This window comes from Ochotona princeps, chromosome 25, assembly GCF_030435755.1.
Source record: "Ochotona princeps isolate mOchPri1 chromosome 25, mOchPri1.hap1, whole genome shotgun sequence".
NCBI lineage: Eukaryota > Metazoa > Chordata > Mammalia > Lagomorpha > Ochotonidae > Ochotona > Ochotona princeps.
Genome location: NC_080856.1, coordinates 14975913 through 15002761, shown reverse-complemented (window position 1 = coordinate 15002761; position 26849 = coordinate 14975913). Strand labels below are relative to the sequence as shown.

The window sequence follows — 26849 nt, the reverse complement described above, 5'->3', positions numbered from 1 at the left end:
TCTTTTGTCCCTTTCCAAACCCTGAATTTTTCCAGTTGACTGAAGTAGTTTGCCACAGAGATGCAACTTCGATTATTGCTTATTTTTTTAAAAGAGGCAGGCAGAGAAACCAAGAACCCTCAGCTGTTGGTAGACTCCCTAAATGCTTGCAAAAGCAAGGAGACAAAAATGAGAACTGAGAACTCAAGTTCTCAGTTGATAACAACCTAGCTACTACTTGAGTCGCCACTTGCATTGTCTGGAATCAGGAAGTGGATCCTGGAAGCAAACACTGGTACTTGGTTTGGGATGTGTTAGCCACTGGCCCAAACATCCACCATAATTAAGCACTTTTCTCTGCGCCATGCCTCTTCTGCTTTCAAAAGCCTCCTTTAATCTTTTAGTTTGTCCCTCTCCTCCTGTTAGCTCTCTCTTGTGACTCATTCTCATATTGTTAGAATCCTTCACGTCTTTTTCTTCAGATGGAAGACACAGTTCTTAGGTTCTCTGAGATCTCCCTTCTCTCTCAGCTAATGTCCTCTTTTTTCCCCTTGAAAGGTGAATTACATCTCATTTGTGGCTGAGAGTCTTGAGTTGTTTGTGATTTTACCTTTAAGCATTACAAAAGAAAAGCTAGTCAAAGTTGGATATTTTCTTTCCGTGTAACTTTTTCTTTCTGTTTGGACATGTGATTTTTCTCTTTATTTTCTGAATTAGAAACTTCCCTGAAATATGCTCAAACAAATCTTTTACATTGATCTTAGAGCCCCATAATTCCTTTCAATTATCATACTGAAGTCATTCTTCAAGGGAAAGGAGATGTTTCCTTTGTCAATCCTCTGATTATTGTGTTCCTGCATGTATGCATTATTTTGCCTCCAAATGTCTGTTATCCAGTACTTTCTCAAGTCTCCAGCCACTCTGTTGGGATCCCAATGCCTTTGCATTTATGCTTTGATTTTTAGTCACTTCTGTTTGACCTTGCAGGCTGTTAAACTGGTCCTCAACTGTAACTATTCTTTCCTTCAAGATAATTGTTAAATTTGTTACCATGGAAATTTTCAAATTAATAACAATGTGAAGAAAGGAACTGTATAATAACCAATGCAATCACACACATACCTCATTCGCATAACCTAGCTTCAACAGCTACCAGCAAGTGGCCAATTTGTGTTTCATCTGTTCATCTACCTGCCATCTCCATTCTAGTTGATTTATTTTACAAAAATTGCTCGTCATGATTCTTCCAAAAATAAATATTTCAGAACGTAAGTTAGCCCTTTTAGGTCATTGCTTGCCTTCGTGTCTTGTGTTAGAGATCCTGCTGTCCCCTTGATTTAAGCAAGAAGCAGCCATTTACAGTGCTGTCTTTTGTCTCGCAAAAACATGGGTGCAGCCACCTGGAGGTCAAGCTCTTGCAATCTTTTCTATTTTAGGTAATGGGTATATTCAATATGCCTCTCATCTGCAAGCTAACGAGATCAAAATAACAAGACTCCATTACCCGCTTGCTTCCCTCCCTCCCTCTCTCCGACCTTCCAGTCTCTTCCTCTGGAACTTAGAAGTCTAACAGCTGGCACACTGTCATTCTTATGTAGTGAAACTACGTGAAATCTCTATTTTGATATATTTTTTTTTATTTGTTTAAAAGGTTTTTTTTTTTTTTTTTTTTTTTAAATTTTTTTATTAATTATTATGCATTATGTGACAGTTTCATATGCTCTGGGAATCCCCCCACCCCTCCCCCCACCCCTCCCCCCTGGTGGATTCCTCCACCTTGATGCAGTATTACAGTTCAAATTCCATCAAGATTCTTTCCTTGCAAACATATACCCAGCATAGAGTCCAGCTACTCATTGTCCAGATGGGTTGAACAGTTTGTTGGGGAGACCATTTCTGGTCCAAAGTCAGAGCTGGTAGAATATCATCCCAGTCAATTAAGAGTCTCAATATAACATTAACAGCAATTTGTAACATTATGGAATTGACAAGGTTTTGCGTAACCAGTATGTTAAACAAAACAAAACAAAACAAAACAAAACAAAACAAAAAAGAAGCAAGTTCTTAACCACAACCTATGATTAGCTCATTGACATTTCAATTTTAGTTCATATACAGGACCAGCTGCTATATACCTTAAAATGGCTATAAGGTACCATTCAGCTGTCTCGCGTCTATTTCATTTTAGTATTTAGCCATTTGTTGTGTTGAAGTCTAATTTTACTGATCTTGGCAGATTTTAGGATAATCTAGACTGGCTTGTAACTCTAACAAGACATTTGTCAGCAGTTAAGGTGCAGAACATTTTTTTTTTTTGGGGGGGGGTGTGCAGGAAAGTCCCCAACACTATGGTAAGGAGTGACTAATCTTTGTGTCCTACCCAGCGAGGCATTAGCCAATCCATGCCAGCTCTTTCCTGTCGGATTTCAAGCTCTACTTTTTGTTGTTTGTCTATTTATTTTAGGTTTTTTTTAGTTTGTATGATTGTCTGTTTGCTGTGAGGGGTTTTTGGAGCGATCCTGATGGTCATTGCAAGGGAGGGTGGGGGTCAGAGGTGGAGCCAGGCTCGGTCCAGAGAAAGCTCTCCTCCCTGGTCCCGAGGGACGTTTATTGTTCTTCTGTTTCTGCGGACCGCTCAGGGCTTCTGGTTGTCATTCCGATGACGTTGGTTTCTGCGCGGTAGTGTTTGGACTTCTTCCATCCCCTGCGGGAGCTCCGGTTAGGGGTGGGTGACCTCAGAGTACTCGGCCTCCGAGGACATCCAATTCCCTGTGGCCTCCTTGGCAGTTGGGATATAGTCCTTGTTGCTCGTATTAGTAGTTTGTGGTGAAGGTCTGGGAGTCTTCATGGTTGGGATCCAGGCTTTCTCCTTGCCATCTGCTCTACCCTGGAGTGCCCCCCTGCTCCACGCACATGACCTCCTGTTAAGAGGTTGTCAGGATCGCACCCGATTCCCCCCTCATGCATTGGTATAGTAGTTTTACTATTGTTTAGTGCTGCTTTGAGTCTGTTGTCTATGAATTACCAGATTTGATCATGATAGGCTATATTATACTTTTTCCTCACTCTTTTTATGGTCCTGAAAGGCTTCCCTGCACTCCCCCCCATTACGGATTAACATAACGTATTGAGGGTATAGTAGGTTTTACAGTTTTTCGATGTAGATCTTAAGTATTCTGACATTAATTGTTGGTTTATAGATTATATCACATTATCTTATTGTATTGGATACAGGTTGTTAGAGATTGCAATAATATTACAATATACAGGTACTATCAGGTTGTCATCTTTTCATCTCAGATTAAGGCAAACATGTGGTATTTAACCTTTTGGGATTGGTTCATTTCAAAAATATGGAACGCTTCACGAATTTGCGTGTCATCCTTGCGCAGGGGCCATGCTAATCTTCTCTGTATCGTTCCAATTTTAGTATATGTGCTGCCGAAGCGAGCACTAAAAGGTTTTGTTTTAATTAACATGTAATGCATGTACATTTTTATGGTTACAGTGCAACATTTTAACACATATACACAGCATATATCCTTCAAGCTAGGCACCTTGCCTTTCATGGCCCTATCCTTGCTTCATATTTGAAGCCTAGCAGCTTCTCTTGTCTGTTTCTATACGAGGATGACAATGCACTCTTGTGAACTGTGGTCACCCTATTTCATAGTGAAATCCTAAAATGAATTATTTCTATCTGATGATGTTTTGCTTTCAGCTGCAAATCTGTGATGTGCCTGTCTCAAGGTAAAAGTGTAGGGAAGCCACTGGTTTATCTACTCTGTAACCCCTCAAGATGCTAGGAAATTAACAGATCCTCCGCTAACGATGACTCATGCAAAAAGCACAGCTCCCTTCAATGTCTCTGGCTTGACATGTCCTGTGTTTGCAAAGAAATCCAATTTGGTTGTTGTTATACTTGGTTAAAAAATATTTGACAAAAATGGGAATCACATGTGTTCAATAATACAACAAAATCCATCAAAATTATATCTGGTGAAAGTAATACATATCAGAGACAGACTTATGCTATAAGAAAAAAACATTTCACAGAAATATCTTGGGCATTTTTTACAAGTGTAAAAGTAGATGGATGGCACTATTTCTGATATTTAAAATGAAGTTGCATGAATGAGCCATAGAAATTCTGCCTCTTCTTATTTCAATTGCTGAAATGCATTATCTCAAGGCATTTCTATGAGAATAAGATTGACCTTTCTGCTAATACAATACGCAGGAGGAAGCTACACTAAGCTCTACATTTCTTCTTCAGCAAAGCCAAAGGAATTAAGTGTATATTGTCATTAAATAATGGCAGTAAAAGCATGGGAGACCGCAGCTAGGTCTTGAGGGGAACAGTTGTCTCCTCATCAAGCCATTTGTGTTAAAGCGAGGTAGAATGCACGAGGGAATCATCTCTTGCGTGCAGAAGACACCGCAGGTTCTTTTGAAGGCAGAACAATGTCGGAAAAATGTGTTTGTGATTGGCATCTCACACTGGCCATTATTTTGCTATCTCTCTCTCATCAGTGAACAAATATCCTCATAATGTTGAATGAAACTTATCTGAGGTTTTCTCAGAGTTCTCTATCAGAAGCCTGATACAATATTTTTGCTAAATAACAAATCTTGTCTGTAATGTCTATTTTACAATATACTATGGTTTATTTTCCAAGTACTTTCAATAAACCCATCTGAAGAAGTTAGAGCTGTATTTCAGAAACATAAGAACTATCCACAGCGGGGCACAAACATATTATTTTTGAAAGTTACAAAATATTCTTAGATCTACAATGTTATCATTTCAGCTACACATATTTGCTTTTGTCTAAAATGTCTTTAGTATTGGTCTAACTTAAATATTTGAATTGTGAGAAGATACTAATAACAATTCAACAATACCAATTACTTTCTTTATGAAGCATGGGTTCATTTTATCCTGTCATTAATTACATCTGTTAAAGCTTTTAAAACCATATACAACCCATAAGACAGAATTTTTTTCTCATCCAAGTGGAAAAAAAATAATAAAACTAAGAATTCCAATGATCAGTTTTAGAGCCAGTGCTTCAACAGCCCCTAGGAATGGGATGTAAAGAACAAAAGGGTATTATTGCAAGTTATAATGTTCATATTGTCATTATAAGTCACTGTATGAGCCAAATGCAAAAGCTAACAAAAATTCTCAGTAAAAAGTCCACATATTAAAATCCACCAATGAACAGCATGAAAGATGAGTAAATATAATTTAAAGTTACCTGTAATAAAAATATTTTAAATAGGAAGCAATACTATTGTTTTCACAATATAAAATAAGATTGAACATGGCAACAGAGTAAGATGTCACAGAGTATGGTCCATCACACAAAGTGTCAGGAAGAAAGTGAAGTGATTTTTATCCTGGCATTTCATCACTAATCTTATATCTGAGGGAGATGCATCAGTAATTGCAGAAAGAATTTAGGTAAAAATGTTCACAGGTGTGTATCTGTATTGTTAACAAAATTTGGAGAATTATTAATTAACATCACAGAAAGTAGCTTAACCTGAATAGTAAATCTTTCACAGCAAGTTGGGTAATGTTGCAACAAAAAGCGATCTTACGGCATTTGGTTAAGAGTTGGTGAGTAGTAAGAAAATTTTCTAGAGAGCAATGATGCATGAAATGCAGTAGAACATTATGTGATAGCACTGAAGGAGAAATCTTGAAAGGAGCACATTTACAATGTACTAGTACCGCTGGACTGATGATTCCATATTTCAAATAACTTAATAATGTGTGTTAATTTTGAATTGACTGTTTATGGGAAAACTTTGCAAGCAAAATTTTGATGTTTATTCAACAGCAGGAAAGCAATGATTCAGAATCTGTTGTTTGAAAACTATAAACAAGCACATTTAATCTGGGAATAAACTTATACATATGACTCCTATTAAAAATGGAAATAATAGTGCAATTCAGGGGGGCTGACACTGTGCTATTTCACATTCAGCTACCCACTTGCAACGCTGCCAACCCTTAGCAGTGTGTCTGTTGAAGACCTGTACTTTGAGTTCAGCTTCCTGCTAATGGATCTGGAAGACAATGATGACTCATGTGCTTGGGTCCCTGTCACCCATGTTGGAAGCCTGAATAGATTGCCTGACTACTGTCTTCAGCCTAGGTAGAAATTTTCTCACACTCCCTAACCCTCTACTTCTTCCTTTCTTCCTTTCTGACAATAGTGCCTCCCTCATATCTCCTCACCTTAGAAATTGGGGCCAGGCTCCAATTAATTTCCATTCTTTCAAAATCAGCTTCCTTGCATCCTTGCAATACTTTCCAGCAAGATTTCTCAAAGCAGTGCCTGTCTGCAGAGGCTGAACCTGGCCATGTAAGTTGTGGCTCCCTACCTCCCAAACTGGTAACAGAAGCCAGGCATTTCTTTCTTAAAGGATAACTCTGGTCTTGTTGAACCTCTTCTCTAAAAATCCACTCTGTGACATGTCCCCCAATTTCTCAGTAACATAGTTTAAATAAATCTATTCGCCAGATGACAGAATCTTCACATTGGCTCCATGTCTCATGGAAAGATCTAAATAGGAACAACTGGAACCACCCCACAAATCCTCTCCCTAACATAATAATTAGTCATGAATTTGCCACCTGCCTTGGCCATTTGCAGATATTATGGTCACAGAGGAAAGCAGATGAATCTTGGCAAATGAATACATATTGCCATTACATTGATTAGATGATTAAACTAATTACAACTGCCATGCCGGAGTGTGTATCTTTATTAGCAAATAACAAAGAACCACATATCTGATAAGCAGTAACTGTCTTAGACTTTTTTTTTCTTTCAGCAATGATCAAGATGAAAAGAAATTTTCTTTTACAAAACAGGAACAAAGGCAGTATAGAGTCAACACACCTCCTGTTCTCTAGCTAGGTCTCAATGACCAGAATACCACATTTCTTCTCTATATTGTTTATATCCTATAAACTGGACCTGATGAACACCAATCAGAGATTATGATAGACAGTTTAGTGTAAGATACATGAAGCAGAAAGTGAGGCAGATAAATTCATAGATGAGGCATTTCCGGGATGTTTGTGGAGACATTTGCTCCAAAGTGAAAGATAAACTGTTCATGTTCACCTTCTGCTATTTAAAAAGCAGTGCAGTGCTTGGAAGTCTCTTTGAATTCTTGAAACAATCCATATGACTTTGAAGTGTGCTATTTGGACCAATTTCAAGAGTAACCCCTAAGGTTAACAGTTTTAAGTGGGACTCAAAGTAAGAGGGGATTGTAGTTGGCCCAGGTTTTCATGCAAGCCACTCGGCTACTTGAACCCATTGACACAGCAGGTTTAATAACACTTATTCTGTCTAAGAAAAAATGGATAATATAATAGTTCTGGCAATTCTCAAGGGGAAAAAAATCAGTGTAGATATGTAGAGGCTAGGGGGAAAAGATACTGCCCTGTGATTCTTTTAAATAGAAAACTGGTCTTTTGGAAAAAAATGTTTTGGCTTTTTATAGGGTTTTATTTAATGTAATTTCCATGAACAAGAATGAAATAATGATCTTGGAATGTAGGCACTGTCTAATATACGAGACCGTAAGATTAAGCATACATAACCACCAGTCATTATCACAGATAAATGCTGAATAAGAGATAGAGGAATCCACTCCATGAGGCAGGAGTGTGTTACATAAGAAGCTACTGCGCTTGCTTTGACAAATACTATTTCTGTGCTGTGTCTTCTCTCACAAGTAATGTCCATGTTCTCAGCAAAGTTCCAATGACCTGGTTCCTGAAGAAGACACAACTCACGCTTTTAGAGATCATGCTGCACCAGCTTCCTGAGCCAACAACAATGAATGTTCCATTTAGAAACGTCATTGGAAAACAACAGTAGAGAGGAGTTCTTCTAAGAGAAAAATCTGAATTATGCATTTCATGTTTCAATCTCAACTAAGAAATGGCCAGAGTATAGATCCATCCTGATGCTTGAGAAGTCGTTAGCAGTTTGATGATATTGTTAATGATTTAGAAAAAGCAGATTGCAGGAGAGAAGAGCGTAGATTCGGGAGAAGAGTTCTGTGAAGCAAACTGCAATGTCAAGAGTTTATAACGCAAGGGAAGGCATTACGCCTCGGCCGGTGAACCCACACTGGGGGCGCCCTCACTGCATGGCTCGGCCGGTGAACCCACACTGGGGGCGCCCTCACTGCATGGCTCGGCCGGTGAACAAACACTGGGGGTGCCCTCACTGCATGGCTCGGCCAGTGAACCCACACTGGGGGCGCCCTCACTGCATGGCTCGGCCGGTGAACCCACACTGGGGGTGCCCTCACTGCATGGCTCGGCCGGTGAACAAACACTGGGGGCACCCTCCCTGCATGGCTCGGCCAGTGAACCCACGCTGGGGGTGCCCTCACTGCATGGCTCTGCCGGTGAACCCACACTGGGGGCGCCCTCACTGCATGGCTCGGCCGGTGAACAAACACTGGGGGCGCCCTCACTGCATGGCTCGGCCGGTGAACCCACACTGGGGGTGCCCTCACTGCATGGCTCGGCCGGTGAACTCACGCTGGGGTGCCCTCACTGCATGGCTTGGCCGGTGAACCCACGCTGGGGTGCCCTCCCTGGGTGCCAGAGTGCCTGGCTTGAGTACCATCTGCTCTAGTTTTGAGCATTTCCTCATCAATGCATGTACTTGGAGGCAGCAAGTAATGATTCTTAAGCTTGAATCCTTACGACCTTTTTAGGAGACCTGGTTAAAGCCACAAGCTTACAGATTTAAACTGGGGAAGCTCTAGTTATTCCAGCCATTCAGGAGATAAACCATTACATGGAAGATCTATTTCTCTCTCTCCTTCTCTCTTGTCTCTCATCCTCTCTGCCTCACTCCCTGTATTTCAAATTAGTAAATAAACACTGAAGGAAGTCAAGGACAAATGAAACATGGTCTATTTGTACCATTTTTTTCCCAGTCATTCCTAACTTGTTCAGTGGATTCATACAAAAAGTGGTCATAGTGACTATTCTGTAAAGATCAACAAATGAGCGATCCCTGGACAAGTCTGACCTTGTCTATTGATCCTACAGAGTCTCTTTAGGAGTGTTGGCAGACTGATCTACACATTGGGTAAATTGTCTATACGGGACTATGCCATCTGACAATCAAGTGAAGATTCAGACAAATAGGGAGGATCCTTAAGAATATTGTGAAGACAGGAGGATGAAAAATGGAGCTTACGTTGGTTTCTTCCTAGTCCTCTTTTTAAAAAAAGATTTATTTATTTATTTATTTATTTATTTATTTATTTATTTATTTATTATTGGAAAGGCAGATGTATAGAGGAGGAGAGACAGAGAAGAAGATCTTCCATCCGATGATTCACTCCCCAAGTGGCTGCAATGGCCGGTACTGCGCCGATCTGGAGCCAGGAGCCAGGAACTTCTCCTGGGTCTCCCACATGCGGGTGCAGGGTCCCAAGGCTTTGGGCCATCTTCAACCGCTTTCCCAGGCAACAAGCAGGGAGCTGGATGGGAAGCGGAGCTGCCAGGATTAGAACCGGTGCCCATATGGGATCCTAGTGCGTTCAAGGCGAGGACCTTAACTGCTACGCTATCGCGCCAGGCTCAGTTTCTTCCTATTCCTCTTACTACCTTCATAGAGATAGTCATTTGTCACAGATACTGTAATTGGCCCCAAACTTTCGTTAATTTTTGATGTTGCCAAAGCCAGCTGAACACCACCCATCAAAAAGTGCTAGCAGTAGCCAGAGAAGTCTGAGAGCTAGTTTTCCCAAGGATCTGCTTTAATAGCTTTCCAACAACATATACCCAACTGCTGTTCTTTAATATTTGAATATCAGCCCTCCGGGTTCCTCTCCATGTTTCTATCTTATGATATCCCCAAACTCACCCCATTGTTGCAAATCATAAAGGACTGTGGCATCTTTGTTTCATATTCAATCACCAACACCAATAAATGAATTTTCCATGGTAAATTATTTTTTATCAAAATGCCTAACATTATTTATGTTTTTCTGACAGTCCAATGAGAAGGTCAATAAATTTAACTTAACTGAGCAGCAGAAGAGTGGAAATTTAAGAATCATTTTCACTATAAATATGAAAAAAGTGATTTTTTCATTTCAACCCAAAGAACTCAGTTAAACATAGCAACATGTTATAGTGAATGTGAGAAATCCTCCAACTGAAAGTAGCCCCTCAACAGACTATCAGAAGTCACTCCTCAGAGTTTCATTACATACAGATATTACATGAAGGTGGTAATCATGGCAAAACCTTTCATGTGAACATATATCACTTTATACAACAGAACATACACAAGGATGATACGTGATAGATGTACTAAATGTGTGAATCATTTTGGCAGAACATTCCTGTTTTTTATATATATATATAATGTTATATATAAATATATATACTGTTATATATAAATATATATAATGTACATACATATATAAAACATAAAGTCAAATTTAGCCTCATAAAAAATGCTATTTTTTATCTTTAAGTTTGAAAGGCTGGTTTTTTCCCACTTCTGGCCATATCTTTGCATGAAGCCTGAGTTTGTACAGCCCGCAAAAGGACCCATTCCAAGGCTGTGGCCTCTCCTCTCTCCTCTTGATGTCTCAGACCACATCATTGCCTGTCACTGGCGCCCAGGGGGCAGTTCCAGGACTGCAGGATTTGGCTCCTCAGCTACTGCTGCACTGACCAAACTGCAGTTCCAGTTCCTTAAGCCTTCATGCTCTATAGGAGACTGCAGGGAAAACACTTGATTGTGTACACTGGAGTGCCTCATGCCTTCAAAAGTGCCTCTTATAAGGAAGATTATTCTTAAAGGGGTGGGGGACAGTGGGTTACAATCTTCCTTTTGATGATACCTGCTCACATCCAATGACAATGCAAGGAGCAGCAAAGCACTACAAATGTTTTCAAGAATTTGAATGGGTTCAAGAATAAGTCAAACGTTATTATACAGCAAAATACTGATCCTTAAGAGAAATCTGATCAGCAATCATTTTCATACAAAGAATAGCTTTCCTTCTCCACATAATTTTGTTATAAATTGTTTTTTAAAATGATGCAAAACTTTTATTAAAATCAGATTTTTTATTAGTGGATTTAATTTTGTAGAATATGAAGCTATTTAAAAAGATGAAAAGCTGAAAAATGAGGCAATATATGAAGCATATATGCAAATGTGTTAGAATACACAGGACTTAGCCAAAGTGTAGATACTGACTTTGCTTATTAATCTAACAATTGTGACTATCTTAATAAATAACATCAATACTAAAGTATGTTTATTGCAATTTTATGTATTAGTACCAGCAATGTGGTTTAATGTACAGTGGGGATTAAATCATATTCCAGAAATTTAAACTATCATTCTTCAGAAGTGTTTCTACCATTACTTCATGGCAAATACAAATGGCTCTGACATTTTTAACTGAATTATCCCTTCAATAAAACACTATCATTTTGGTTAAGTTAAAAAAAGACAGTGAAAAATAGTCAGTGAAGTATTTCATGGATTGAAAAGCTTAAGGGATAAAATTAGATGAAGGATATTGACAGAAAGTTTTTTTTTTTTTGACACATTTTCCAGAAACGTTGAAGACTTTGAAGTTGAAAGGTAACTGAATAAATGTTGTATCTCAAGGAGGGACTGAGAACTTATCTCCTTGAGGTTTGTGTTATGTCTCACAGAGGACTGGGTCCTAGAGCCACAGAGAAGTTCCGGGACTGTGAACTGGCAAGGGCTAGAGCCTGATTCACTCCTACTCCTATTGAAGTTGATCATCATTCCAGATTGCATATACTACTAGATTAAAGACATGCTACCCTTCTTGCTCCAAGCACAATCTGTTTACGTGCATTTTGTGGTTTCATTATTACTTAAGTGTCCCCAAGATAGCACCAGTAAATATTAAGAGGGTGAAAATATAAATGATCCATCTGTGAAATTTAGAGGTAAAGTCTTTGGGAAGTGTTTAGCGATGGTTGGAGTCATTAGGGTGATTAGGGTGTAATGAATGAATGAACCCTGAATGAACTGAATGAACCCTGGTGGATTTATTAAAAAAAAAAAAAAAAAAAAAACGGGAGCGAGACTAGACAGACACACAGAGATTTATGCTCTTTGTGTCTTGCCATGAGATGCCCTGGGTCACCTCGATTTCTGCCAATAGGTCAGCCATCACAAGAGGCAGACTCCAGACCTTGTACCTGCAGGACAGTGAGCCAAAATAAACCTCTTTTCTCTACAAGGTAGCTTGCCTCAGATATGTTGTTACAGTGATGAAAAAACAATTAATACAGTGATCAAAGAAAAACAGAAACAGTTGTTCGATATAAAGTCTTAGAACCTGACAACACTGGGGCCTGGGAACCTCAGAACTTTGTCTTTTTTCCCAAGCTGGTCATCCTAGAGACACGCAGTGAGTCTTCACTCAGTTGAGAACTCACTCCAGATTTTCCTCCCGAGAGAGACCTGAGTGCCCCCTGATGACTGATACCTCTATATTCACTCTCCATTCCTCACACAACATTTCTTTTTCTTCATACACTTCATACTTATCTGAAATTTTGTGATGTATTTCCTTTTAACTCATTTCATTAGAAATAGCTCTATAAACAGAGATTTAGTATCTTCTCAAGAATGTTTAAGTAATTATTCTAAAGAAGAGTATTAAAAAATTCACGGAAAATGTTGGTTACAGAGAAATTTCCAAAAAAAAGGACCAAAATAAATTCATATTCTAATTTAAATGTTCACAAATATTCAAATATTTGTAACATCATTGACTGCTGAATGAAAAAATGATAAAACAAATGAATAAAAATGCACTAAGAGGTACACGGAACGCTGTCTAAATATTAACATCACTGTTACTTGAGTTTAGAACTCCACGGAATTTTCATTTTCTTTCTTAAAATTATGTGCATTCTCACTACCTGATTTTCAACTGAGCATGTGTTTCCTTTGAAAAGCCATTCTTTTACTGTGACTCCCCAAGGAGGAAATACAGATTTGAAGGTCACAGGTGAGAGCTGATAGTTAAGTGATTTTTATATTACATCCACAAATTGAGAAATTGTATGAAAAATGTGTAATATGTTTACATTTTGATCTGCTGCAGTCTCCCAAAAATAAAATAGAAAGGTCAGATTTATCTAGTATTACACTTCGCTAAAAAATTGGGGGTGTACATTGATCCATATGGAGAAGTACAGGAGCAGGTACAATGATCCCTGATGCCTCCAAGTGTTTCAAACTAAAGTACTAAGACCAGGTTAAACGCTTTTTAAAGAATGTCCACATGTAAATGTTCTCCTCATTCCCAATCTTCAGAATAGTTCTTGGAAACTAAAAGCAACCCTAGAGTTAAAGCTAGTGGGCTCTGAACCAACTGCACAATAATGATAAGGAAAATGTGAATTTGTCCTAATGAGAAAGTCTGACTCCAAGACACATTTGAGATAATTAAAAAAAATAATAATGGGCATTGAGTATTGAGAAAAAAAAGCAGCCCCTTGTTAAGGAATGAAACTGTACCATAAAGTTATAATTAAAATATCTGTGGTTCATTTATGAAATGGCAAGCATAAACAAAATAAACTTGCTATTGTTATAGGAAACTCCAATCTGAATGTAGATATTAGCAGTGACAGAAAAAGCAACTTATTTTGTCACAGAAAATATGAATAAAAGCAAAATTGAAAACGCAACTCTATGTATTATCAGATGACAAATATTTTTTTAATAATAAAATCAACATCCTAAAAAAAAAAAGCTTTTAACTAGTGGGCTCAAGTTTTATAATTTGGTCAACAGAAAAAATTCACACATGATGGAAGCACTTCCAACTTGCAAAGCTGGATACAATGAACAAAACTGACAATATTACAGTCTTGTTAGTACAACTATTTGATTTGTATGCTTTGGAATACGGATTTATTACAAAAACTACAATTCCCTCAAAGAGGTAAACTATGTATTCACATGAATGGCCATTCACTCAAAACAGGCAATATTGAGATGAATGTATCTGAATATCTGGGGACTGCGTAATGAAATTAAGAGTAAAAAGCCAGTAATGCACTAATGCTATACTTAATAGATTTTCTTTTACTTAAAAGCCTTACCTCCTGAAGAATTTGAATATGAACAGAATACAATAGATGTCTTCTATTAAGGTTTCATTAACAGTTCTGACACCATGTCCCCTGATATTTGACTTCCGAAATTAAAACAAATTGGCTTGGATAAGAACACAGTCCTGTAGATAGGAAACTGATTTTTAGATTAAGCAAAAGCTAACCATAAATTAATATTAATGATTCCATTGGGTAAGGCTGCAACCAGCCACATAGTAGTGAACCTCTGCACTGGAAAGCATTTGGGCTTAATGATAAACAAAGCACTTAGTTGAGTACTTATTAATGGGTAAAAAAATGAGCTTTAATTACGTTTGCTGATTATGTTAAAGTGGCAGAGCCATGCATAATCACAAATGAGTGCAGAACTTTGACAAGAATGAAATGGTAACTGTGAGCACTGGGTGGTTTACACAAACACTGCTAGAAATCCCACCTCAACGAGACCATGTCCAAGAATTTTTGTTTCTTTGCATGTTTTGTCATAAGAAGCCATTTTCTTTGCCTAAGAAAACTAGTGACCATAAAATAGTAGGCAAATGTTTGAAGTCATGGGTATTTTCAGTTGTGTATTTTGTGAATTCACAAAAATTAGTTCAAGCTGGAAGTTGACAGATCTTGGATATTTAAGAAGGGCATTTAAATGTGACTTATATATGATTGTATTATATGGTAATATAATTCTGTCACTTGCTCACTGTGCTCAGAGTCATCACGCTCCTGTTCAGAACAAAGCACTCTTGGAAGAGTAACTGCTAACAGAACAGCAACTGGCGCCTCATGAAATTGACATGCTAACACAGCTACTGGCCCCTGGATTTCTTTTTCCTCCCAGAATGGCATCGTAGCATGTTTCACAGATAGGCACAGTAGCCATGCTTGATGCTCTCAGATGGGAGAGTTGCAGACAAAATCATCATTTCTGGAGCACCTGCAGGGGTCTCTGCTGGGCCTTGAGGATTCCAGAGCTCCCACAGATGCTGGAGAAGCACCGGGGCCACAACTGAGAAACTCATCAACTCCAGATGACTAGCAAAGACAGAGCTGGAAGGAGGACACAGCATAGGAAACGCCTAGGGAGCGCGAGAAAAGGGAACTGTACCATGACATCTAAAAACAATCAGAGATGAAGCAGGCAAAGTCAGATCATAATGAGCCCCACATTTGGTGCCAAGAACTTTCTAATGATATCATGCTGAAAGGCACTCATTTAAGGATTTACAATTGGAATTTAATCATATTTGAACAAAGCTCACATTGGTGAGAAGGAAAATGAGCCTACCTAGGCACAGACCCACTAATTCTATTTTAATTCCCCCAAGGTGTGGGGAAAATGTGTTCTAATGCAGGGGCTACTCACCTCAATGACCAGGGTTTAGACAAACCAGGCCAAAGCCAGGGCCCAAGAACTTTTCCTGGTCACCCAACTGGGAGCAGGGCACAAAGACTCGGGCCATCTCTGCCGCCCGCTCAAGTGCATCAGCAGGATGCCGGACTAGAGGTGAAGCAGCCAGCACTCGAACAAGTGCCCACAGGGTTTTGGATACTGCAGAGGCAGTTTTGCATCACAGCACAATTTCCATATTTCAAATATTGAACAACGCAGGTGTAAACTGCTCCCACAACTCTGCACATGGTCTGATTGCATCGGGCAACTGACTGTAGAAGTAGGGAAGAATTCACAGGTTATATCAAGGAAGCAAGGACTGTGTCTAAGAGGCAAAGCACTAAAGAATTTACTTGGTATGTCTTTTTTTAAATTCTTTTACAACAAAAACATTTTTAGATACACTTGTGAAAACGGAAGCCAAGAATCAAAGTCCAAATTAGCAATAACTACAGGGATGAAGAGGAAAAAACAATCAAGAGGGTGGATTAAATCTCTTTTCAAGTTTTCTTGCTCATTTCCACTGCTCTCCATTTGACCTTAGCTAGAAAATCTAGAGTTTAAGGTACAAACCCTGAATTTCTTAAACATTTTTACAGTTAACCTTCTATATACATATGGAATCAACCTAGTGCAAACTGAAAACAGTAGGAAAACCTACATTGGACATTCATGTCTTTGTGGGGATTTGATGTTACTGTTTGATTTTTGTTTGTTTACATTGTTTCCTAAGCAGGAAAATGTAACACACTGTACACAGTATTTATGTTGTGGCAGGTGTTATAAGCAATAAAGAGATGATTTAAAGCACACGAAGGACTATACATAGGTCACATGCAAACGGTGCACTGTTTTTTTTATAAGGTATTTGAACATCCCTGGATTTTGGTGTCCAGGGAAACAGAAAAAGTGTGTGCTGAGAGCAATCAACTATATGTTCCTATTATACTTGCTGGTATTCAATATAGAATTAGGTTTAATGAAAACATTATTCTACAATTTATACTATTGAAGTCACTTTTTTATTATTTTTATTTTTAGATGAAAAATAAGAGTTACAGAGAGGAGAGACAATGTTCTATCTGCTGGTTTAATAAATGCAAAATGGATTAAAGAGATGGGGTTGAGCTGATTCCAGAGCCAGGAGTCATGAGCTTCTCCTGAATGTCCCATGTAAGACCTTAGGCCATCAACCGCTGCTTTCTCGGGATCTGAACCAGAAGTAAGCAGCGGGGTGCAAACTGCCTCACATATGGGATACTGGCTCCACAAGTGGAAACTTGGGCTACTACACTATGGTGCCAGCCCCAGGATGTTTTTCTTGATGGAGATGTTTCACTACAATATTGAATGGGCAAGGGAGGCTGTACAGATGTTCTCCACCACTGACAGGGTAGAAATGATAGAATTTTTTTTCTGCTTTGACAAGTAATTCATAGCTATGGACTAGCCAGAAAAAGAGGTAGTTTAAGTTGCAGTTCCTCTGCTTCCAACCTAGCTTGCCACCCACACACAAAGAAACAATAGCCATCGCTTGAGCCGCCATATGGGAGATTGGCATTTAGTTCCAGAAACCCAACTTCAGCTTGCCCTAGCCCTGGCTACTGCAGGCATTTGTGAAGTGAACCAGCAACTATAATATCTCCTCACCTGTGGAAACTTGGGCTCAGTGTGTGTCTGCCTTTCAAATAAGATGAAAACAAGTAATTTAAAAATTATAAGAAAATCTCCACCCCATAAATACCATCACATAGGGGTACACAGTTACCTTTATCATTAGTTACAAGAAAAAAAATAAACACAGAAAAATGAGATTCCAATGGCCAGGCAAAATACAGGCAGATTTGGAGAGAAGATAAAGAAGTCTCTAATTAATCACTACCTAGTGAGCAAGCAGAAAGGCAGAGCTGGGTGTGCCATGGCCCCCAGCTGGACGCAGGTGCCTACCAACGCAGCTGAGTGTCAGCAATGGCATCTTTCCAGGGCAAGTGTGCCACTCTCACTGTGTGCTTGTGGAATGCCAGAAATCAACCAGAGTGGGCATCAGGGAATTCTTGCTCTCTGCCAGGTTTCTAAGATGCCAAGCCAAAGAATACTTCACAATAGGCTGCCAAGAACTGGATCTTCTGCAACTTTCCTGGTGCGAGGAATATCACATTGGTTTTTTTTTTTTTGGCTAAAAAAAATGTAAATCAAAATCAAGGGTGAAAAATAAAAAGAATGCACACACTGGAAAAAGCAGTAGTTGTAAATAAATTAGACGACTTCAGATATTTTCCAATCCACCATTCAAATTTCCATTACTATTCAAATGGTAGAAGTCACATTTTCAAAACACAGTTAATGCTTGAAATGACAAAAATGACAAAAACAAATGTGATGTTCTGTATTATCCATAATAAATGAGCTATTTGTTCATCAACTGGATGCAGAATCCTTTGTATTTAGTTTGCATCTGTGGGTATAGTTTAAATTTTCTGTTTGCTACAGAAACAAGACAGATGAGGAATGCAGTAGAGAGCGCGCATTGATGGTACATCGCCATCCTGCAGAACTGCACTGTCACAGGTTCTGTTAGGTTTTTAGGAATCCAAGCCCAATGGTCTTTTGTTTTAAGTGCTTAAATAAAAAATGAATACTGAAAAATTTCTTAGAGTTAAATTGGAGATTGATGAGTGTCTTTTCCCTCCCCGCACGCTGCAATTTGCGCAGGTTTGTCTCCAGTTGTCCCCAAGCCGACCCTCTACTGGCTCTTGTGGAGAGTGTGCCAGCCAGGTTCAGTCTGTCAAGGTCAACTGGTGTTTCTGCACTGCCACAGCCCATCTTTCATATCCCAAATGTGCTGCCATCAAAGTCACGCACCCCCGGCCAAGCTGTATAACAGTTTTCCAGCAAAGACAGCGTGCTGTCTGGCTCATTCTATCCTGACAGCTGAGTGGGTCTGTCCCTGGCACAGTGGGTCTGTCACAGAGGTCCTAAGTTTGAGGAGTTCTGGAAATCTGTATTTGAAGCTGACTGCACTTCACTGTGAATTCATAGGAGTATCACATGAGAGACAATACATAATTTAAAACTGGCAAAATATGCACATATTTATAATGTATATTTTATACACATTCTTACCTATGGCATATGGATATATGCATTCATTTTAACTCCACAAATACTAGAAACTCATATACAGTCATCATGACCTATGATCCTTGATTTTTAAGTGTTTATAGTTAAAATAAGAAAAACTCTCTTCTTGAATAAAAATACTGCCTGTTATTTTGTTTCTACAATGGATATCAAACATCAAACCCAATTAAAAAAACACATACGGGCCCGGCAGCGTGGCCTAGCGACTAAAATCCTCGCCTTGAACGCCCCGGGATCCCATATGGGTGCCTACTCCCGGCAGCTCCACTTCCCATCCAGCTCCCTGCTTGTGGCCTGGGAAAGCAGTCGAGGACGGCCCAAAGCTTTGGGACCCTGCACCTGCGTGGGAGACCCGGAAGAGGTTCCTGGTTCCCAGCTTCGGATCGGGACAGCACCGGCCCATTGCGGCTCACTTGGGTAGTGAATCATTGGATGGAAGATCTTCCTCTCTGTCTCTCCTCCTCTCTGTATATCCAGCTTTCCAATAATAATAAAATCTTAAAAAAAAAAAAACAAAAACACATACTGCAACCAGTCAAAATCATAAATGAATTATCTACTATGAATGTTTATCATTTTTGATACATTTAATGATAAAAGTATAACCACCACCACATCCACCCCAATTCATTCAGAAGCATGGGAAGTTTTTCTTTATTTACATACAAATTGAGTGCCTGAAACGTTATGCCTTTCATCATTTTGTTGCCATTTGAGGGCCTCTTTAAAAAAAAAACTAGCTACTGGATCAGTAGTGAAGAAATTGTTTTGAAAATTTTCTTACAACTAGCCATACTTAGTTTATCTAAGCAAAATATTAGCCTTACTTGGAGAGAGTACATTTTATTGTGTAGCTCCAAATTGTTTCTTGGAAAAGCCATCAGATTAAATCAGAAATATAAATGTAAATTATAACTATGACATAAGTTTTCAAAAACACATGATGAAAACTGAAAAAAGATTCAAAATCATGTAACACTGGTGCTTGACCATCTAAACTTCTGCAATATTGGACATGACTGTGTACGACTTTCCGTATCCAGTATTCTCTTCTCTCCAAGGTGATCTTATTCACTAACTCAGACTCAGATGAACATCTTCCATTTGCCAACCCTTTTCACAGACTTGTAAAACGGGAGTTCAACAATAAGTCTGCCAGCTTATCCTGTCTAGAATGACACACTTTCACTATCAACAACAGCCGAACACAAATTCCTCACTCTGTCCTCAACTACAACCCTCACATTTGTCATTCCATTTTTGAAAGGCCAATCTTCACCCTCAAGAGCCACCTGAGCCACACTGCCTTCCCACAATGCTGTAATTAAGAGTGATTTCCATTTCGATTTGTCACCACACTGAGTCTTGATCACACGCTTCCTGGTTTTACTCAATCATCCAGTTCCGGCTGCACATCAGAAAAAGCCTTTCAAATCCGCCACCACCCACATCTTTCAACTCTCTGTCTGTATCAGCTTTCATACTTCTCCTAGGCATGAGGTCTCCTTTCATCTTCATATAGAACACAAATTCTTCACATTTCACCTAGTTATTAAACTAGCACGTGGTTTGATTGATGCAGACACATCATTTTTTGTTTTGATATTTTATTTTATATTTACTGGAAATGTAGATATATAGACAGGAGATACAGAAAGACCCTCTGTCTGCTGGTTCACTCTGCAAGCAGACGCAATGGCTGGAGCTGAGCCAATTTGAGGCCAGGCTTTTCTTCTGGGTCTCTCACATGGATTTAGGGTCCCAAGGATTTGAACCATTCATTCTCCACTGCCTTCCCAGGCCACAAGCAGGGAGCTGGATGCAAAGTGGAGCAGCCAGGACTCTAATTGGCACCCCCATGGGATCCCAGTGGATGCAAGGTGATGATTTAGCCACTAGGCTAGTGCATCGGGCACTTCTTAGAAAAGTCTGAGCTATTACTCATGAAAACTAAATCATTACCAAGCTACGATGAATTTGATCACTGGGCAAGTGCCGCCATTCCATCAGATCAGGGTCATAACCAGTTATCTCAATGACTTGTCTAGGGTCACACAGACACTGACAAAGTTGGCTCCAAAAATTATAACTTCCCGATATTGTTTCTACAATCTTCTCCCAAAACAGATGCATTAAAATTGGATGCCTGCTATTACTCTCTCAGGAATATTCAGTGAAATTTATTTTCACCACTTCCTACAGTTGACATAATCTTTCTCTACCTTTTTGTGTTTTCTGACTGCCTCTCTATCAACTATCCAAAGTAATAAATAAAACTCAAATTTTTATAGTATTTATTCCATTGAGTACCTAAGAACTTTTTTATATATATATATCTGTTGAATTTATCATAATCTACTGTACACATGCAAATAGTTACCTAGTATTTTATTGTATCTTGGTTTACAAAAAATAAGTAACTTGAGAAAGAGTTCATGGCTTCTTATAACTCTCAGTAGCCCTTGTGGTTCTTAATAAATGAGTGTTCAACTGAATACAATTCCATCCATCATAGGATATAGCTGGATGGGAGACAAATTGGTTATCACTCAACACTTAATCTATCTGATTTGCTATGGTTTAGGTTAGTTTTCTGAATTCAGCATTTCTTATTTTTCTGTTATTTGCAGGACCATAGTAATAAACTATAGCAAATAGAAACTGAATTTTTTCAGTCACATCCAATTCAATCAGGTTGTAGATAACACATTCCCAGAAATAAAACCTCCTTTATTTTCTTCACTTTATATCACTTGTAACAGAGCTACATTCAGAAAAGTCTATATATATATGTTTATGTTAATCCCCGTGCTAGAACAGGAAAATATGAAACATTTGGGCTCAACACTATGAAAATCACAATATTTCTGAACTATGATATAAAAGCTTTCCATTATATTTAGAATGATTAAAAGAAGTTTCAAATTAAACTTAATATTTTGGTGTTGATTATATCATTTCAATACTGGATAGACATTGAAAATTATCAGGATTTTGTGATACATATAAGAGAAAGTGGCACAGGGTCAATTTTCAATAAAAGTTGAATGAATGAATCGGTAACTAATTTACAATAGCCTGTCCTTCTTTGTTTTTGGAATCATCATTTATTTACTTTTCTAATGAGAAGGAGCATTTAGATACCTACATTCAATTAATTTTGTAGTATATGAAAATAACACAAGGAGGTGATATAGTGTGTAGAAAGCTAATCTATCTCTTAAAGTACTGGCATCCCATATAAGCACTGTCTCAAGTCTGGGCTGCTCCAATTCCAATTCAGTTCCCACCTAATGTGCTTAAACGCGTCTAAATCCTTCCACCCTTGCCCCCAACTGGGAGATCAGCAAACAACTCTTGTCCCCTGGCTTTAGCTTGGGCCATCCCTAGCCGTTATGGCCAAAATTTTGTGAATGGATCAGAAGATTGACAACCTCTTCTTCCTCTACTTCCTTTCTTAAATTGCACTGATTAAATAAACAATGAATAAATCTTTAAAAATAATAACACACTTTTCCTTAAGCATGCAGCTGATTTTCGTTGAGAACATCATAAATCTGAACTCCTTCCTCTTTTTTCTTAGTAGCAAATCTGGAAAATTATCCGAACAGTGTGGTTTCCCATTGTGCTTAGCCATCTGTGGCATGGTACCAGCTTCAAGGCAGATGCTGCCCACTTCCTCACAAATAGAAGGCACCTTCCAAATCAGCATGGAAAATGAGAATAAGTAAGTTTATGATTTCACTGATGTTTTTTACAAAGTAACCCTTGTAAGTGAGAAAAGATTCTGCAATCTTCACCAACCAGAGTACCAGTTACATTCAGAGCTAACTGTTCCAAAAACAAAATAACCTAACACATCCTCTAGTGTTGTCAAAAGCCCACATTTCCCAGTTACTGAAGAAAACCATGAAATAAACCCAAACTACCCTTTGGTGACTTATCACCATGGGACATGTTTGTTGGCACAGACAGAGGTATTTCGGCTACCAATCTGTATCCAGTCATTCCCTACACCTGTTTTTTTCCTTCACCTGTGTCTGCAGCTAATGTGCCTGTCTGTATTTGGTATACACGACTATGTTTTCTACAAAGCAAACTGAGTAGAGCTGACTAGGAGGATAAAAACTCAATAAGCCCTCATGGTAAATGCACAAGCCTAAACATTTCATGGAAAAGTACATTTAGTTTTCATATTTACATCTTCTAGTAAAATAAAGCCTTCCTATAAAGTTTCTTTCTAACTGAAATTCATTCAAATGTTAATAAGTTATTGAATCAGAAGTATCATATTTTCAACCTCTTCAATCTGATACAGAAAGTTCTTGAAGGTTAAGAAATAGATTATATTGAATTACGCCTTAAAGGTATTTATTCAGGAGAATCAAGAGGGTAAATAGGGTAAGGACACATTTGAAATGATGGAGAATTATTACTCAGGGTGGAGCAGAGAGAACACATTCCAGAAAATAGGAGAGGACAGAACAACAGGGCACTTAGAGACTGACAGACATGGAGACAATGGAGGGTGTTGTAGTAACCAGATTCCCCGGTGGCAGTCCCACCTCTACTTTTGGCCAGAGCTCCAATGGAGCCAGTGGAAGGGGAGCTTGTGGGAAACTCAGGAGGTGAACCCAGGGAAAGAACTGCCCATACTGCTGATTCATTTGATTTGACTAAGAGCAGAGACAAATCAGCAGAACCCAAAAAGATGATGTGGCCTTTGCCATACTGTACAATATGGCACCTGATGTGGCACTGCTGGAATTCTGTGTCTGCTGGCTGTTAGGTCTGGGGGCTACTCTGACCTTCTGGGTGGAACCTGTAGGATGTCATGTTGGTGAAATGCACTGAGCCAGAATCTTATTTGCTCCCAGCTTGATGTATACATAGTCCCGTCCCACAGCATTTGCATACCTATACAAAATGGCACCCAACACATCTCTGCTGTGGTTCTGTGCTGTGAAATCCACCCTGTTCCCACACTATCTTTTTGGGTTCTGCTGCTTTGTCTCTGCTCTTGGCATTGTATCTAATTTTCCAATAAAAACAAACAGATCTTTTAAAAAATGTATTCAATGAAATATAAAGGATCTTTCCTAATCTGGAGAAAGAATTGGAAAACAGAATAGAGGGGCTCACGATACAGTTGACCAAAAGTGCTCTTCACCATGACACATGGTGATCAAGCTTTCTTCAGTTTAACATAAGGAAAAGATCCTTAAATGTGCACATGACAAAAAAATCAATTGACATGTAGAGTAATGGCTATCAGACTCACAGCTGACCTCTCACAGGAAAACTACAGGCCAGAAGATAAAGGAGCGACATATTCCAGATTCTAAATTCAAAAAATCATCAGTCCAGAACAATGTACCCAGCAAAGCTTTCCTTTGTCTTTGAAAAAGAAGTAAAATTCTTCCATAGTAAAGGAAAGCTCAAAGAATACGTCTCTTTCAGACCTGTCCTACAAATGATACTTGAAGATGTTCTCTTAGCAGAGAAAAGAAATAGCATCCACCAAAACCAAAGGCAAATGTGAAGAATATTCCAGTAAAATAACAACATAAGACTAAATCAAACAACGAACAACCCATTGTAAAATGACAGGACCAAATTACCAACTATTCATATTAACCCTGAATGTAAATGGCTTAAACTCATCAATCAAGCACCATATATTAGTAGACTGAATTAAAATAACAAAACCCATCTATCTGTTTCCTGCAGGAGACACATTTCACCAACAAAGATTATCAGAAACTATATCTCATGGCATTTTTGTTTCTATTTTCATTTCTTCAAAGCAGTATTTTTTCCCCTCATACTGCATTCTTCACTGACTCCGATCAGAGAGTAGCATCATTTTCTTCACAAAGGTTCTTGATAATCTTTTTCATTTCTTTAGCTTTAGTCATTTGGTACCATATTATTTAACTTCATAGTGTTGTAAATTTCTATTTTTTCTTCCTATTGTTGATTTTGTTCTGTGAATTTTCATTTGAGGGGACAAACAATAACTGCGTAATGGAGACTATTATATCCAGATATGAGGATACAATGCAGTATGCATCTCTATTTCCAGATCCAAGATGGACTACCAATAAAACTGTTCAATAATCTTGACAATTACAATATTGGACTCTCAGCCGTTGTCCATGCATTCAATGATGGATTTATTACTGTTTATGAATAATTATACTACTATAATAACATAGGGAAAGTCAGTTGGAGGGAAGAGATTTGGGGAGGAGATAAGGAAAATCCCAGAGCCAAAGGAACTGTATCATAAACTAGCAATAATTTTAAAAAGAACAAAAAAGAAAATCCAAAAATACATATTAATTCCTCTTTGGTTGCTGCAACATCTTTCTTTAACAGTCACTTTTAACACCCAGTGCCTTTTACACACACAACCATAGAACTTACATGTAATTGCATCAAGTAGTCAATGGATTTCATAATTCAAGGTTTCAAAAAGACCACATAATAAGTCTTCTTAAGTATGTCCCAGAGGAGTTAATTATGAAGCAATAATACCTGCATTCAAAGACTTAGAGATCCAAGGATGGGTTTGATTATGTATGCAGTATTACTTTGAATTGCTTAGTGAGTAGTACCATAGCAATTTTCAGCAATATTTTTATTGTCTATTGCTATGGGATTGTTAGCTTGTGTTTATATAATGTCTTTCTTAGATTAATTGGAAATGCTCCATTTGAAATCAGAGCAGTCTCTAGAGAACATTGCTAAAATGTGTTGCCCATTAAAAATAATTCAAGGCCAGTTAAATGACCAATGAAAAAAATTTAATGTCTACGAAGTCTCAAACACTAATTTTGGGCCACCATGCATGTCTCTATTTGTCTTTTAAATAAACTTCTTGTAACATACTGTGCATTAGACATCAAACAGTAGAAATGAACCGACTCTGTGACACAAGAGATTATGACAGTGATTGAAATGAACCTTCACCTGTTTCTTATTACATTTCCCTTTGTACATATTAAAAACTTGCCACAGATTGAAATTAAAAAAATAAATACCTTGTATTTGAATTCCTTATTCTATAGTATTTGAGCAAAGTCAAATGATACTCATGTCAACCAATGGGCTCCTCATAAAAAAGCTGTAAAATGTTACAATAAATAGTAATAGCAATAATAAGGATTGTTGATGTTTATTTAGTAATGGCAATATGCAAAATTTATGCAAGACAGATACCAGGTACACTCTAATGTACACTATTCGTATATCGTCCCAGATACCCCTTCCTCTGTGAGGAAGGCTACCTTTATGCCATGCTGAGGGAATTGTTTTTCCCTTATGAAAGATGTCTCTCAAAATCATGCATGTAATTTTTCCCCTCAGGGGAGCCTACAATCAATACCTTGGTAATGACAAGTTGCAGAGATCTAAATTTTAGACTTATTCAAATATCATCTCAATTTAAGGATCTTCTGGTACTGCTTGAAGACCTGTATTGCCAACTCTACAGATATCTGATTTCTCTGATTACCTTTACATTCTTAAGGATGATATTAGTAACAACTCTGTGCCCTCAAACCTTCTTCTGTTTACCATATTTTAACTAGGTTGGAAAATTTGCTTTCTCACTAAAATCACGTAATATAGAATTGTAAGTAGAGACCGTTAGGAGGTGATCAGGCTGTGGAGGCTATACAAGGTCCGGAGCATCCCAGCTGGGTCCCCTTCGTTGCACTTTCATTCCTTCCAGGTGAGGACACAGTATCCCCTCCAGAGCACGCAACAAGAAGGTATTTTTTGGACACAGAGAGCAGTCGTCACAAGACATCACTTCTGCCAGCTCTTGATCTTGGTCTCCAGCCATGAGAATACAGAGAAGCACATGTATATACTTTATAAATTATAAATTCTTGGACCTGGTGCAATGACTCAATAGCTAAATCCTTACCTTGCAATAGCTGGGATCCATATAAGCACCAGTTCATGTTCCAGCTGCCCTGCTTCCAACGCAGCTCCCTGCTTATGGCCTGGAAAAGAAGGAGAAGACCACCTCAAAGCCTTGGGACACACAGAGGAAGCTCTGCCTGGCTCCTGGCTCCTGGCTTCTGGAATCAGAGGGTCTCAGACCCACCCAGCAGATGAAGCGCTTTTTTTTAT

General features: G+C 38.5%; 1 non-coding gene across 1 annotated transcript; it reads right to left on the bottom strand.

Annotated features, from left to right (window-relative positions):
- Positions 1-3326: 3326 nt before the first annotated feature.
- Positions 3327-3433, bottom strand: LOC131477984 (U6 spliceosomal RNA). Its single transcript, XR_009244237.1, has one exon. It is a non-coding gene; the product is annotated as a U6 spliceosomal RNA (small nuclear RNA).
- Positions 3434-26849: the final 23416 nt, after the last annotated feature.